At 57.3% G+C, this 11,648-nt stretch overlaps 1 long non-coding RNA gene across 1 annotated transcript; it reads right to left on the bottom strand.

Annotated features, from left to right (window-relative positions):
- Positions 1–1,369: 1,369 nt before the first annotated feature.
- Positions 1,370–3,794, bottom strand: LOC125614879. The gene is made up of 3 exons (XR_007345451.1): positions 3,510–3,794; positions 2,438–2,583; positions 1,370–2,311 (listed from the first exon to the last, which is right to left on the bottom strand). It is a non-coding gene; the product is annotated as an uncharacterized LOC125614879 (long non-coding RNA).
- Positions 3,795–11,648: the final 7,854 nt, after the last annotated feature.

The raw sequence follows: 11,648 nt of genomic DNA on the forward strand, positions 1-11,648 counted from the left end.
TGGTGCCTGCATGATGTCAGGTCCTGGGTACACGATCACTGAATCAACGACTGTACGTGATACACCTCTGAACAGTATCACACATATGTAATTGTCCGAACGGGATGTGGCTCTGACGGAAATCACAAAGGTGGAGAGCAAATGCCTAAGAGCTGGCACGGTGGCCCCCAGGCACACATGAGGGTGACACCCAGCCCTGCCACTTGCTCACCCTGACTGTGGCCTATTTCTCATCTTCTCTGAACCTCAGTTTTCTCCTCCGAAGCTCGGGGTTACTGGGGGAATGTAAGGTGCTGGTGTGTGCGGCACATTCAGCAGAGGTCGGCTGGGATCATCTTGACCCCCTCAGCTGCAGCAGGGGGCTCAGAAGTGGGGAGACAAGGGAGGGCTCAGCCTGCAGTGTGGTGGGGGAGGCTGGGAGTCCCGCTGCCAGCACATGGTCAGGGCTGCATGCATTTGCTGGGCAGGGCCGGCCCTAGGCCCACACAGGAATGGTTGTGCGTGAGAAGCCGCATCCGATCTTGCATTCGTTCAGGGCTGGCGGCCTGTGAGTGTGATTTCCCTGTACCCTCACCCGGCAGGGCTGGCCAGAACTAGAACCCCCTACGTTACAGGGCGCAGACCTGTGCTGAGGAGGGCGGAGGGGCTGGGTTCACGCAGCAGGTCAGCCTCAAGGTGGGGAATGAGAGAGTTGGGATGGCTTGTCCTGTGGTGTTGGGACCTGCCCGCCAGCCTCCTGCCCCAGGCTGGGCCTGGGAATTCGCATTTGAGTTCCCACCTTGCACTTGTTCTGCAGAGCTTTCCAGATTCCGGGGCCTCTGCAGAGTAGACAGGGTCCCCTGGATCTCGAGGAGACATCACCCTTCACTCTAAGTTGGAAGAGCAGGGGGTGGGGCAAGGGCGCACCACCAAGCTGCTGGGAGGGACGTGGCAGGGGAGTCCCTTTCATGGGCCACTTTCTCCTTCTTCCCAGGACACTGGGGGAAGCTCATTCCTCTGGGTGTCACTGTGCTGGGAGCAGGGCCCCTGCCACCACCCAGACACAGGCCGCTCTAAACGCCTGCCAGTTGGGGCCGAGTTAAGTGGGTACAGGTAACAGGGCTCAGCTGGGGACCTGGGACATGTGCCCATGGGGAGAAGAGAAGCCACCAGGTCCAGGGCCAGCACCATCTATCTTGATGTGACCTGTGGAGGCAGCGAGATGAGTGGGTGTCCCTCCCGGGCCCTCGGAGCTTATCACGGTCATTGGCTCAGAGGGCCTTGGAGAGCCGCCGTCTTCAGAGTGACATGGAATTTATTACTCCTTCCTTCCGTCGCTCGACAGCCTTTCCCTCAGCGCTTTTCTTTCGAAAAATGGTTCCTGCCAATCTTGCTGTTTACTTAAGCGGTTATTTATTTATTTCTCCCGCTGCCGGTCTGAGCACTTCTTGATAACTTCACCGCCTCTTCACCCGCTTAGAGGACCCCATAAGGAGAGCCCCAGCCTTGAGGAGCAGGCAGGAAGGTGACCTGCCTGGCCTGGGCCGGGCCTCGGGGAGCTTGGGTGAAAATGGGTGGCTGTGGGTGGCTGCACCCCCTCTGCCCAGCTGGGAGGTGGGGCATGGGACTCAGCGGGGCTCCTGTGCTGGCTTCTGTGGCTTCCACTCGCTGGCCTGACGCCTTGGGCAAAGTGTCCCCTGTCTGGGCCTCAGTTTACTCACCAGGGAACAAAGGAGAGGGGCTCGTCCCCCGTCCTGTGGTCTAGGAAGGCAGAGGGCACGGATCTGGCTGAGTCTGTGGTGAACCCACTTCTCTTTGCTTCTCTTGCTGTGGCCCTGAAAACAACCCGAGGTGGACAAGCTGCCCAGTGCCGCGCCCCGTGCTGGGCCCTGGGTTGGCCCTGCTTACCACGCATGTCTGATTCTTATGCAGGTGTGAGGAGGCCAACAGACGGAGGGGGACGCCCTTGCTGAGGCTCAAGAGGTGGCCAGGCCTTACCACACAGGCCCATGCAGGGAGGGCAGGCAGAGGGCGAGAGCAGGGGCGGCCGGGTGGGGGTCTTAACTGTTTCCATGGGAAGGGAGAAACAGCAGAGGCCAGGTGAGAAGCCTAGCTGGCCAGCCTGAGTAGTTTTAGTGGGCTTCGGGTGTGGCGGGCTTCCGGAGGTCTGTTCATGGCCCTGGGGTGATGGGGGACCGGTGGACCATGGTCCAGTGTGAGCCTGATAACAGAGGTGTTGGGGTGTGGGCTCTGGAAGGTTTGCATGTGAGTCCGTTTGAAGGCGAGTGGTTTCCATCTCTAGGAATCAGCTAGACAGGTAGGTAGCTGACATCTGAATGAAGAAAATAAGAAAATGCCGTTAACAGAGACACAGTGAAAGGTGTGCTGCGTGTGAATTTTGTTTGGTCTTTTTACTTTTTATTTTGAGACGTAGTCTCACTACATTGCTGAGGCTGACCTCAAACTTGTGATCCTCCTGCCTCAGCCTCCTGAGCCGCTGGGATTACAGGCGTGCTCCACTGTGCCTGGCTAATTGTCATACATTTTTTAGTAGAGTCTGTAGTTGACATTAGCATTCATTCTCTGTTGCACACTCTGTAGGTTCTGATGAATGTATGAAGTTATTTTCCACCATCATTACAGCATCATACAGGAAAATTTCCCAGCCCCAAACACCCTCTGCCCTGAAAACCCTAGGCAGTCACTGAACTCCCTACTGCCCCCAGCTTTGATTTTTCTAGAATGTCCTGAGCAATATGTGTTTGTTTCCTCTTTGTCTCTACATGTCTTGTTGGCTCATTTCTTTCCGTTTTTTTCCTGGTTGTTGAGGACCTTTATTTTTATTTATTTATATGTGGCGCTGAGAATCGAACCCAGTGCCTCACACATGCCAGGCGAGCTTCCTGCCACTGAGCCACACAGCCCCAGCCCGGCTCATTTCTTTTTATTTCTGGGTAATATTCCGTCGCCTGCATGGGCCACCATTTGGAAATGAAGCTTACCCACGATTAGCATTTAAGGGAGCGGCCCAGCCTCCGTGGTGCTGGTGGGGCTCCCCGATGTGTGCACACAGCCCGGGTGGAGCCCCCAGAGACCACTGTCCTGGCACTCAGCACCAGAGCCCCACGGTCAGGCAGTGGGGATGGTGGATTTGTGGGCGTGAGCCACTGGGGCCAGGCTTCTGCTCTGGGCTCCACGTGGCTGTGGGGGCAGTGCTGTCCCTGAACCTCTTGGTGGTGGAGACCCAGGGGCACTCTTCTTTACCCATAGGGCTGCAGGCTGGCGAGGGAGTCTAGGAGTCTGAACGCTCTGCCTCCTGGAGGAACTGCAAACAGCTGCGAGAAGACAGACCCCCAGGGAGCGGGTGCTGCTGGCCTGGAGCGACTGGAGGCCTCCTTCAGGCCGTTCAGGGCAACTGGGGCCGGGCTGCTGAGCTTCCTGGGTCCCCGGGGTGGGCTTGTGCCTGCTGCTGGCTGCCCGCTGCAGGCCTCTATGGGATCCTTTCACCCCTGGCCTCCTCCCAGACTTACACCCTGTCTGGGACACGGCTTGCTGCTCCTGTGAAGGCTCCTGGCCAACGTGCTCCAGACAGGGCGGCTGCCTCCCCTTCTGCAGGCCTGTGTGCGTGTGTGTGCTCCTGCGCATTGTGTGCAGGGTGCTGCAGAGGTGGGCGGTGCTGCGTCAGCCCCTCCTCCCAGAACCGTGGCTCCAGGACCCGGAGCCCTATGGGGGGAGCCAGGCTGCCAGCAGGGACCAGCTGACGTGGTGCCATGACCAGCGAGCTGCCAGGGGAGAGTGCCCACTGGCTGGCATTCTGCCAGGCAGCCTCAGCTGGAGTCTCAGAACCTCTCGAGACACCCCAGAGGTTGGGAGCCAGGAGCTTCTCCTCTCACCTCTACATCGGGTTTGCTTTGAACTCCTCGGGGTTCCAGCAACTCCAGAGGCCCCGGGAACAATACCTGGGTGGGGAGGCTGCTAAGCAGCCAAGCAGGCAGGACGGGCGTCTCCCTTCCCGTCCACGGCCTGCTCCCCCAGGGAGGCGGCTGATTCCATGCAGACCTGAGCACCCCTTGGCAGTCCCACGCCGGGCTGGCTGGCGAGGATGGAGAGGATCCACTTGTTTTAAACGTTCTCTGAGCTCTCCTGCCTGACTCTGCCCGGTGCTCCGGCTGACTTTGTCCTGGGGGAGGTTATAGAAAGATCTTAATGCTGCCCACACGGCATCAGCAAGGTCCTGTGTCCCCGACCCGGGAGCCTGGACAGGGCACTGCAGGCAGCTGTGCATCCATACGCTGTGGCTGATGTACCCCTCTGTTTCCTCAAGGTCAAAGAGGAGAAGAAACGAGGGGTCTGAACCAGCCGCCTGCGTGCCTCCGACGTGTGTCCCCCCGCGAGGCCAGGGCCCGTCCCCGTAAGCTCTGCGGTTCCCCCTGGGAAGGGAATGAGTGGAGGGTCCACACTGGTATTTTCATTTTCTGACATTTGTCTGAGCCCTGGAAGCTCCTGAGCTTCTGGAATGGCCCAGAGGCTCAGGAAGAACTGGGCACCAGCCTGCCCAGAGGCCTCTGTAGACGTGAGCCCCACGGGGAGAGGCAGCCTTGGCTGAGCTCCACGTGGAAGGTGGATGGCTGCTCGGCTGCCGTTCCCCAGCCCTCCCCGTCCAGTCCTGCCTTGGATTCACACCTCCTCTGGCAGCAGCTGGCTGCTCTTGCTGCGAGGTGGGAAAGGGAGGTCAGCTTCGCCCACAGCGGGAAGTGTGCTGGTGCTTCTGCGGCTGGCAGAGGTCTTGGGAGGGAGCTGCCTTGCTGTGTGTTTTGGCCAGGTAGTTCTGCCTCTCTGGGCTCATCAGTAAGCAGAGACAGAGGGCTAGAGCGCTGGCGAAAGTTTTTCTGGTCCTTCCCAGGGAGGGCAGCCCACTCCTGGGGGGAGGAGGGGCACCCCAGAAGGAAACTCATCTCTAACTTGGATGCTTATTCTGAGATCTGAGTCTGGGTCAAGCAGGGCCCACACCCAGCCCTGCAACCCTGAGAGCATTTAAAAAGACCCGAGTGACCAGCTGGGGTCCCCTTGAGCCTTGGTTCCCTTGGTCCTTCCTTGAGGCGGGCTGAAGCCCAGCTTTACAAATGGGGCTGGAAGTTGGGACCGGCCTGAGTTGTCTATGAGTTAGCGTTTGCTCTAAATAGAATCATACTGTCCCCTATTTAGTAAAATGCAAATAAAAGTGGCAATACTGTCTTTCTTATGAATGACCTGGCACTGCTATTCAGGTTATCTATTCCATTCTTACAATAACCCAAAGAGGTGGGAGTGACATTATCATTCTTCTATAGAGTGACAACACTGAGGCAGAGAGGTTAAGTAACTTACCCAGAGTCACACAGCTGAGACACTTGGCAGAACAGAACTTGAGCCCAGGCCTATCAGAGCTAGAGTTCAGGAGATAACCTCTAGGCTACACTGCCTCTTCTCACCGTAATCGTAGAAGTCCTGGAGGGACGTTTACTGAACAGCTCTGCCTCGGAGTCCTTTGCTGGAGGCTGAGCTGGTAAGCCCAGTTGGTCCCAAAGAGGCCACTTTGAACTTTATGCCTCGAAAAAGTAGAGACTACCCCTGTGGCCCTGGCCACTCTCTCCAGTATCCTGCCTGGCCTGACCCTGTCGGCAGAGCACATTGCCCGAGGTTGGGCAGGGGGTGGGGGACTGTCCAGAGACTCAGCAGCGTAGGGAGTAGCACCCCAGCTTCTAGGCCTTTCATTAGTCCAGCGGAAGCTCTGGCCACAGGCACGGAGCTCGGGCAGCCACGTATCTTGGTATTTTTCTTCCTTTCTTAGGAAAAAATGATGAGAAGACTCGAGAGCCCTCTCACACACGATTTCAGGTCATAGTAAGAGGACCTCAGGAGAATCGATTCTGTTATCACAGAAGTAAGAGCAGGTACTGCCCCTGCCCTGCCTTGACTCCAACCGCCACCTGCCACATCCATCATGCCTGCAGGAGGGAGATGGCAGCCCTGGGACCTGGCACCATGGCACAGAGGAAGGTCTGCAGCTGGGTCAGGAAACTGAGGGTCCTTGGGGGACAGACAAGGACAGGCTGGGCTCCCAGCCACCCCAATAGGCTCATTTACGAACCCACAAGACAGAACCCTGTAAGTTGTTAACTCATGAAAAAGACACTTCTAAGGGGTGACAGCCGGGCTCTGCCGTCCACTGACCTGTGTTCCCGTAGGGAGCTGATAGCTGGTTCTTTGCTTACAACAAGAACTTTGATTTTACCCAAGGACTTGATCTGGGTTGGCTTTGCAGAACGACCTGCAGCTTCAGTCAGTAAAGGGATTTGATCTTCAAAACCAGATATGAGCATGGACATTATGGAGACAGGTTTTTGTATAAAGCAAGGGCCATGTGGGTGAGCAGAGGGGGTGAGGCAGGAGGGTCCAGCTCCGCCAGCTCGACCCTGGTGCAGGCGTGTGTCCCTGTGCGCCTCGTGGCTGGCGGGTTCTCCCATGCCAAGGGGGAGCGCGAGGCAGCGTCGCTCAAGGCTGCATAGCCGTGTTCTGTAGAGCAAAGCACATGGGATCTGGGAGGCAGAAGCCAAAGGCAGAAACAAATAACCAACAGCCCAGCTTATAAACACATGCAGGCTCTGACAGCCGCAGGCAGCCACCAGCTCCTTGTCCCAGCGGGAGCAGCAGCACAGGGCCAGAGAGAGGGACCTCGAGTCCTTCCAGAGAAGTCCTTTCCCCAGCTGCTGCCCACCTGGTGGAGTCCACCAAGGCCTGGCTCTCCTCCCGTGGCCATGAGGGTGGCCTCCTGTGTGCTTCCACTACTCAGAGCAGAGGGCGGTCAGCTCCCAGGGCTGCTGAGGTGTGCTGCGTTCTCTCGGCCTCCCCGTGTCCCCAGTCCTGCCTTCAAGGCAGCACTGACTGGGAATGGCAGAGACACGGATCTCAGTGCGACGGCTCAGTTGTGTGAGTCTCAGGACTCGACGTCTGGCATTGGCTGGAAGCGTGGGACCCGTCTTCTTGTTTTGTGGTTTTCAGGATACCACCCAGGGGTAACCCTGAGCCACATCCCCAGAGCTTTTCATTGTTTCTTTGGGGACAGGGTCTCGCTAAGTTGCTTAGTGTTTTACTAAGCTGACGAGGCTGGCTTCAAACTTGCAATCCTCCCTTGTCAGCCTCCTGCGCCCCTGGGATTACAGGTGTGGGCCACAGCACCTGGCTTGGACCTGTCTTCTTGACCCTCTAAGGGTCTCTGCTGTTCCAGGGAGCATCCCAAGCAGAGTTAATCTATCTGTCCATCCATCGTCCATCTCCCTCCTCCCTCCCTCTATGTCCATCAGTCCACCTTCCTTGTCCCCATCCTCCCAAGGGCATGCTGACTGACAACTCTGAGAGGCACAAGTGGGTACAGTGAACGTCCCTCTGGTTCTGACCCTCTTTGCCTTCTCCTCGGTGCAGGACGCAGGCTCAGGTGAGGGGATCCAGAGGGGCGGGCTGCTGTAGGAAAAGTCCTGGTTGCTGTGGGAGCCCAGGGCAAGGCTGTGTGCCAAGGGCGGTGACTTCTCATCTGAGGCCAGACTCCTAGACCACACTGCTGCCCGACTCTGAGGGTGGGTGGCAATTCCCAGGGTTGGCACGGGTTAGGTGCAAATGGAGAGTGCCCAGGGCAGGAGGGCACTGTGACAGCAGTGATGGCCACTGCCCACTCTGTGCCTGCCACAGGACGGTACCCTCAACAAGGCTCTGCTGCCACCTCAAGCTGAGCGACTTTGGCCAAGGTTCTGGACCCCTCTGAAATGCATTCCCTCCATCAAAAAGGAAGAACTTGAGCTGGGAGTGGAGATGCAGCCTGTAATCCCGGTGATCTGGGAGGCTGAGGCAGGAGGGTCGCAAGTTCGAGGCTCACCTAAGCAATTCAGTGAGACCCTGTCTCAAAAATGGAAAGGGCTGGGGATGCAGCTCAGTGGCAGAGCCCCCCTGGGCTCAGCTGCAAAAATGAAAAACAACCACAAGGAATCACAGCGTCCCTTTTCGAGCCTGTGGTCTGCGTGTCAGTGTCAAACCCTCTTCACGTGCTGGTTCTTCTGTGTTGAGGACTCGTTGGTTGAGAAAACTCACAAGGACAAGAAGCTACTTTGAATTCAGTAGTGGTTTAAAATCAATTTATAATTGGTTATTCGAAGACGCATGTGTTTGCATTTGAGAAATAACCCTGGCGTGGGCTTTGTCCTGAAGGGTGAGTGCGAGGATCTCCGTCAGTGTGTGGTGACTCTGCTGCCCCCCCCCGCCCCGGGGGCCAGGTCCTCGCACCACCACTTCCAAGTCTGCCTTCTGTCATCCACAAAGGGCTCCACTCCTGCTGCCCTCAACTCCTGCTGCTTGCAGAACAGGAAGGAGACGGAATGGCAGGGCACGAGCCCAGGGAGGCTGATGGAAGATGTCAATGGCACGTGAGGCAGAAATGGGAGGGCGGGAGGTCCGCGGTGACCCTCGATGGGCTCCACCATGTGGAGGGGCCATAAGAGCCCTCAATCCTGTCGCGGAAGCAGATGTGGTTCACAGGTGCTGGCCTCCCCTGTCTTGGCCAAGGGTCCCCACCAGGGCACCTTTCACTACCCAGCGCCACATGTGGTCCAGTGGTGAGAACTGGAGTTTGGGGCAGCTGGGGACACAGCTGTGAGGACTCCACCAGCCATGCTGGGCGAGGCAGGCTGCCCCTGGTGGTGGGCTTGGGGAAGGGACAGGACAGTGCTGACCAGGGCTGGAGGTGGGGCAGGGCTCCCGGGGGAGTCTGACGTCTTCTGCTAGAGCTGGCTGGCACCATGGGCTGGGTGAGCCGAGCGCTGGAGACCTCTGGATGGAGTCCCTTCTGGAACCTAGCCACAGACCTCAGAGAAAGGGGCAGGGGACAGCGGTTTCCACCACAGAACTAAATGCCTGGGGTCCTTGTAGGTCCCCAAACAGAACATGCAAACGGCTGTTTATTATTTTTAAAAATCATTCCTTTCTGAGATTGGATTTGGGCCGACTGCACACATCAGCACTCCGGCTTCCCCGGGGAGGGAGGCAGAGCTCGCCCCGCCGCCTCCCCCGTCCCTCCCCACTTCTGGCACAGAGGGCTCAGCCCAGGATGCAACTGTGGGCAAATGAGGCCCTGCTGGGGCCAGGGAGCCTGGGGAGGGCACCTCTGCCTGGGGGAGGAGGCCCCGCTTGCTGGTGCGGTCTCGGCCTTCTGGAAGCTGTAATGAGCTCAAGTTTGACTTTGGGTCTTACAGGCCGTGTACTGAATGGTTTCAGGATCATGGAAGTTTCTCATACGGCAGGGAACAGCTTCTATTCTACCAAAGGCCCCGCCAGCTGACTGCCCCACCTGTCTGTCCACAGCAGCCCCGTGGACCTCTCCCTCACAGCTCCTGGTTCTTTTAATTCCTGCGTATCTAACAGCTTGTAGTCATTTGTCTCTCTGTATGTGAATGTCACTCTCCCCAACTACAGATGGGTGCCACCAGGGAAGCATGCACACCTGTAGCTCTCCAGGATCAGAGGTTAAAACTGGGTATGTGGGTGGGCGGAGGGGCAGAAGGATGGGCAGATGGATGGGGAGTTACGGGATGGGTGGGTGAGTGGTGAGTGGGTGGGGGCTCGAATGGCTGGGCAGACAGAGGGGCAGGGAGAAGCTGCTCCTCTCATTGTGGGCCCTGTAAGTGTAAGCATGAAAAGAACTTCATTTGGAAAGTGTTCCTTTAATGATCAAAGGAAGAAAACACTGAATCTACTTGGAGATGAGAGAAACTCACTCTGAAAAATAACAGGCATGTTTGAAACGGCCCTGAAATGTGTGCGTGTGTCTCTACGACTGCCAAGAACGCACAGAGGACAGCCGGCTGCTTCCCCGGGCCAGTGAAGGGGCTCTGGAAACAGCTCTGTTGGTAGGAGTGAGGAGAGCAGCTTCAGGAGGCCAACCCCGTGTGCCTGCAGAGGGGGTTGAGGACGGAGAGAAACCCCTCTCGGATCTTGCCTGGCAGGTGCCGTCAAACCTGGCTGCTGAGGACAGTCTGCAGGCGAGGTTCATGGTGGTGCCCGGTGCTCTGAAAGGAGGGCTGATGGGAAGTGGCAGAGTGATGTTTTGGGACTTCTGAGGTCAGGGCAGAAAAAGCCTTTTAGCTCCTGCCTGGGGCCAAACCTGGAGAAGAATGAGACTTCACCCCTCCATGGGAGCAGTAGCCAAGAATGGGCAGCCATTTTAAATTTGCCACACCAAGTGACTCTTTATCCAGGCTGGCTGAAAAAAGAGGGAGTCCTTGGGAATCTCCTGGACCTTGAAATTCTCTCCTCACATGAGATCCCCTTTCTCTGCATGTCAGCCCACTAAAATTATGTATATATTATGCAAATTGTGTTATGCAAATTGGATGCCTGTACTCTCCCCAGCCTTTGGGAACGAGTCAGAGTGCTCACAGCCCAGTCGTGCTGGTGTGTTTATCTTCGCCTGTGTTAATGCAGCTGGTTAACCTCAGTCAGTTTGGGTTCTCTCCCCTCCCACCCTCCCTGGAAGTCCTGGGACCCTCACACGCCTTTGATGGTCAGCCCTGACATCTGGCCATCATCACTCCTGGCTGCCATCTTGGTACCTTGACATGCAGCCTGGGCCACTGAGGCTCACTTGCTTGCTCTGGAGGGTGGTGACATTGCCCAGCCCTGCTGTGTTCTGTAGTTTGGGGGACCCACAGAGGGCTGCCTGAGCTCTGAGGGAGGGTAGTGGCAAGTGCAGGAGCACCCCTAACTGGGCCCACACTCATTTCCTTCCTTCCAGGTCCGGCATGTACGCAGAAGTTGCGGGCTTTCATTTCCTTCTTTATGCCCTGTGTCTGCCTCACCTTAGGGATCAAAATTCTCCTCAGGGGCTGCATCACCCCTGCCCATGTCCTTCACCATGGTCAGTTTCTCAGATGCCAGCAGCTGTTTAGACACGGGCCAAGTTCCCCTCCTGGGGGATCTGCTTAGCCTCCTTGTGAACAGGTCCAAGCTGGGACCCCACAACCTCAGAGGCCCCTTATTTGCAGAGTCCCCCCAGTGCACCTGTGCGGCTCTCAGCACGGCTCTTGTCAACCTGCTAGGTCCTCTGGGGATGTGTGTATGCATCTCCCCACGGGCAGGAGCGAGGTCTTATGGATTGGGAGTTAGATCTTAGCTCATGACACAGTGCCCCACTGAGGTGACCCGAGAAGGGTGGACGTGCAGGAGAAGGATGTAGGGTGCATTCTGCAGCTCAAGATTGGGAAAACTCATCAGAAATCAGAAGGCAGGTGTGTGCACAGGCAGCGAAGCTTGTAGAACAGTCAAGCCCCAGCTTTCCTCACCGTCTGATGCCTGGGTCCAGCCTGGTACTCCTGGACAGACCCCCGTCCTTACCCCCTCACCACACGGCCCCATGGCCGCATAGTCACATGGTGCCAGGGTGTCTGGCACCAAGCCCCTGCACCAAACCACTGTGGCACACTGCTTGTGATGGAACTTGGGGTTTGAGCAACACACCTGCGCCCCGCCCCTGAGCCAGGCACCCGCGGCCTGCATGCTCTAAGTTGCTAACTCTGGGGAGGAGGGGTGGCCTGGGAGCTTTCTGGACATGGATTTGGCCATGGCTTTTCTCCAGTAGCTTCTGTCCC

Source organism: Marmota marmota, unplaced genomic scaffold, assembly GCF_001458135.2.
Source record: "Marmota marmota marmota unplaced genomic scaffold, marMar, whole genome shotgun sequence".
Taxonomy (NCBI): Eukaryota; Metazoa; Chordata; class Mammalia; order Rodentia; family Sciuridae; genus Marmota; species Marmota marmota.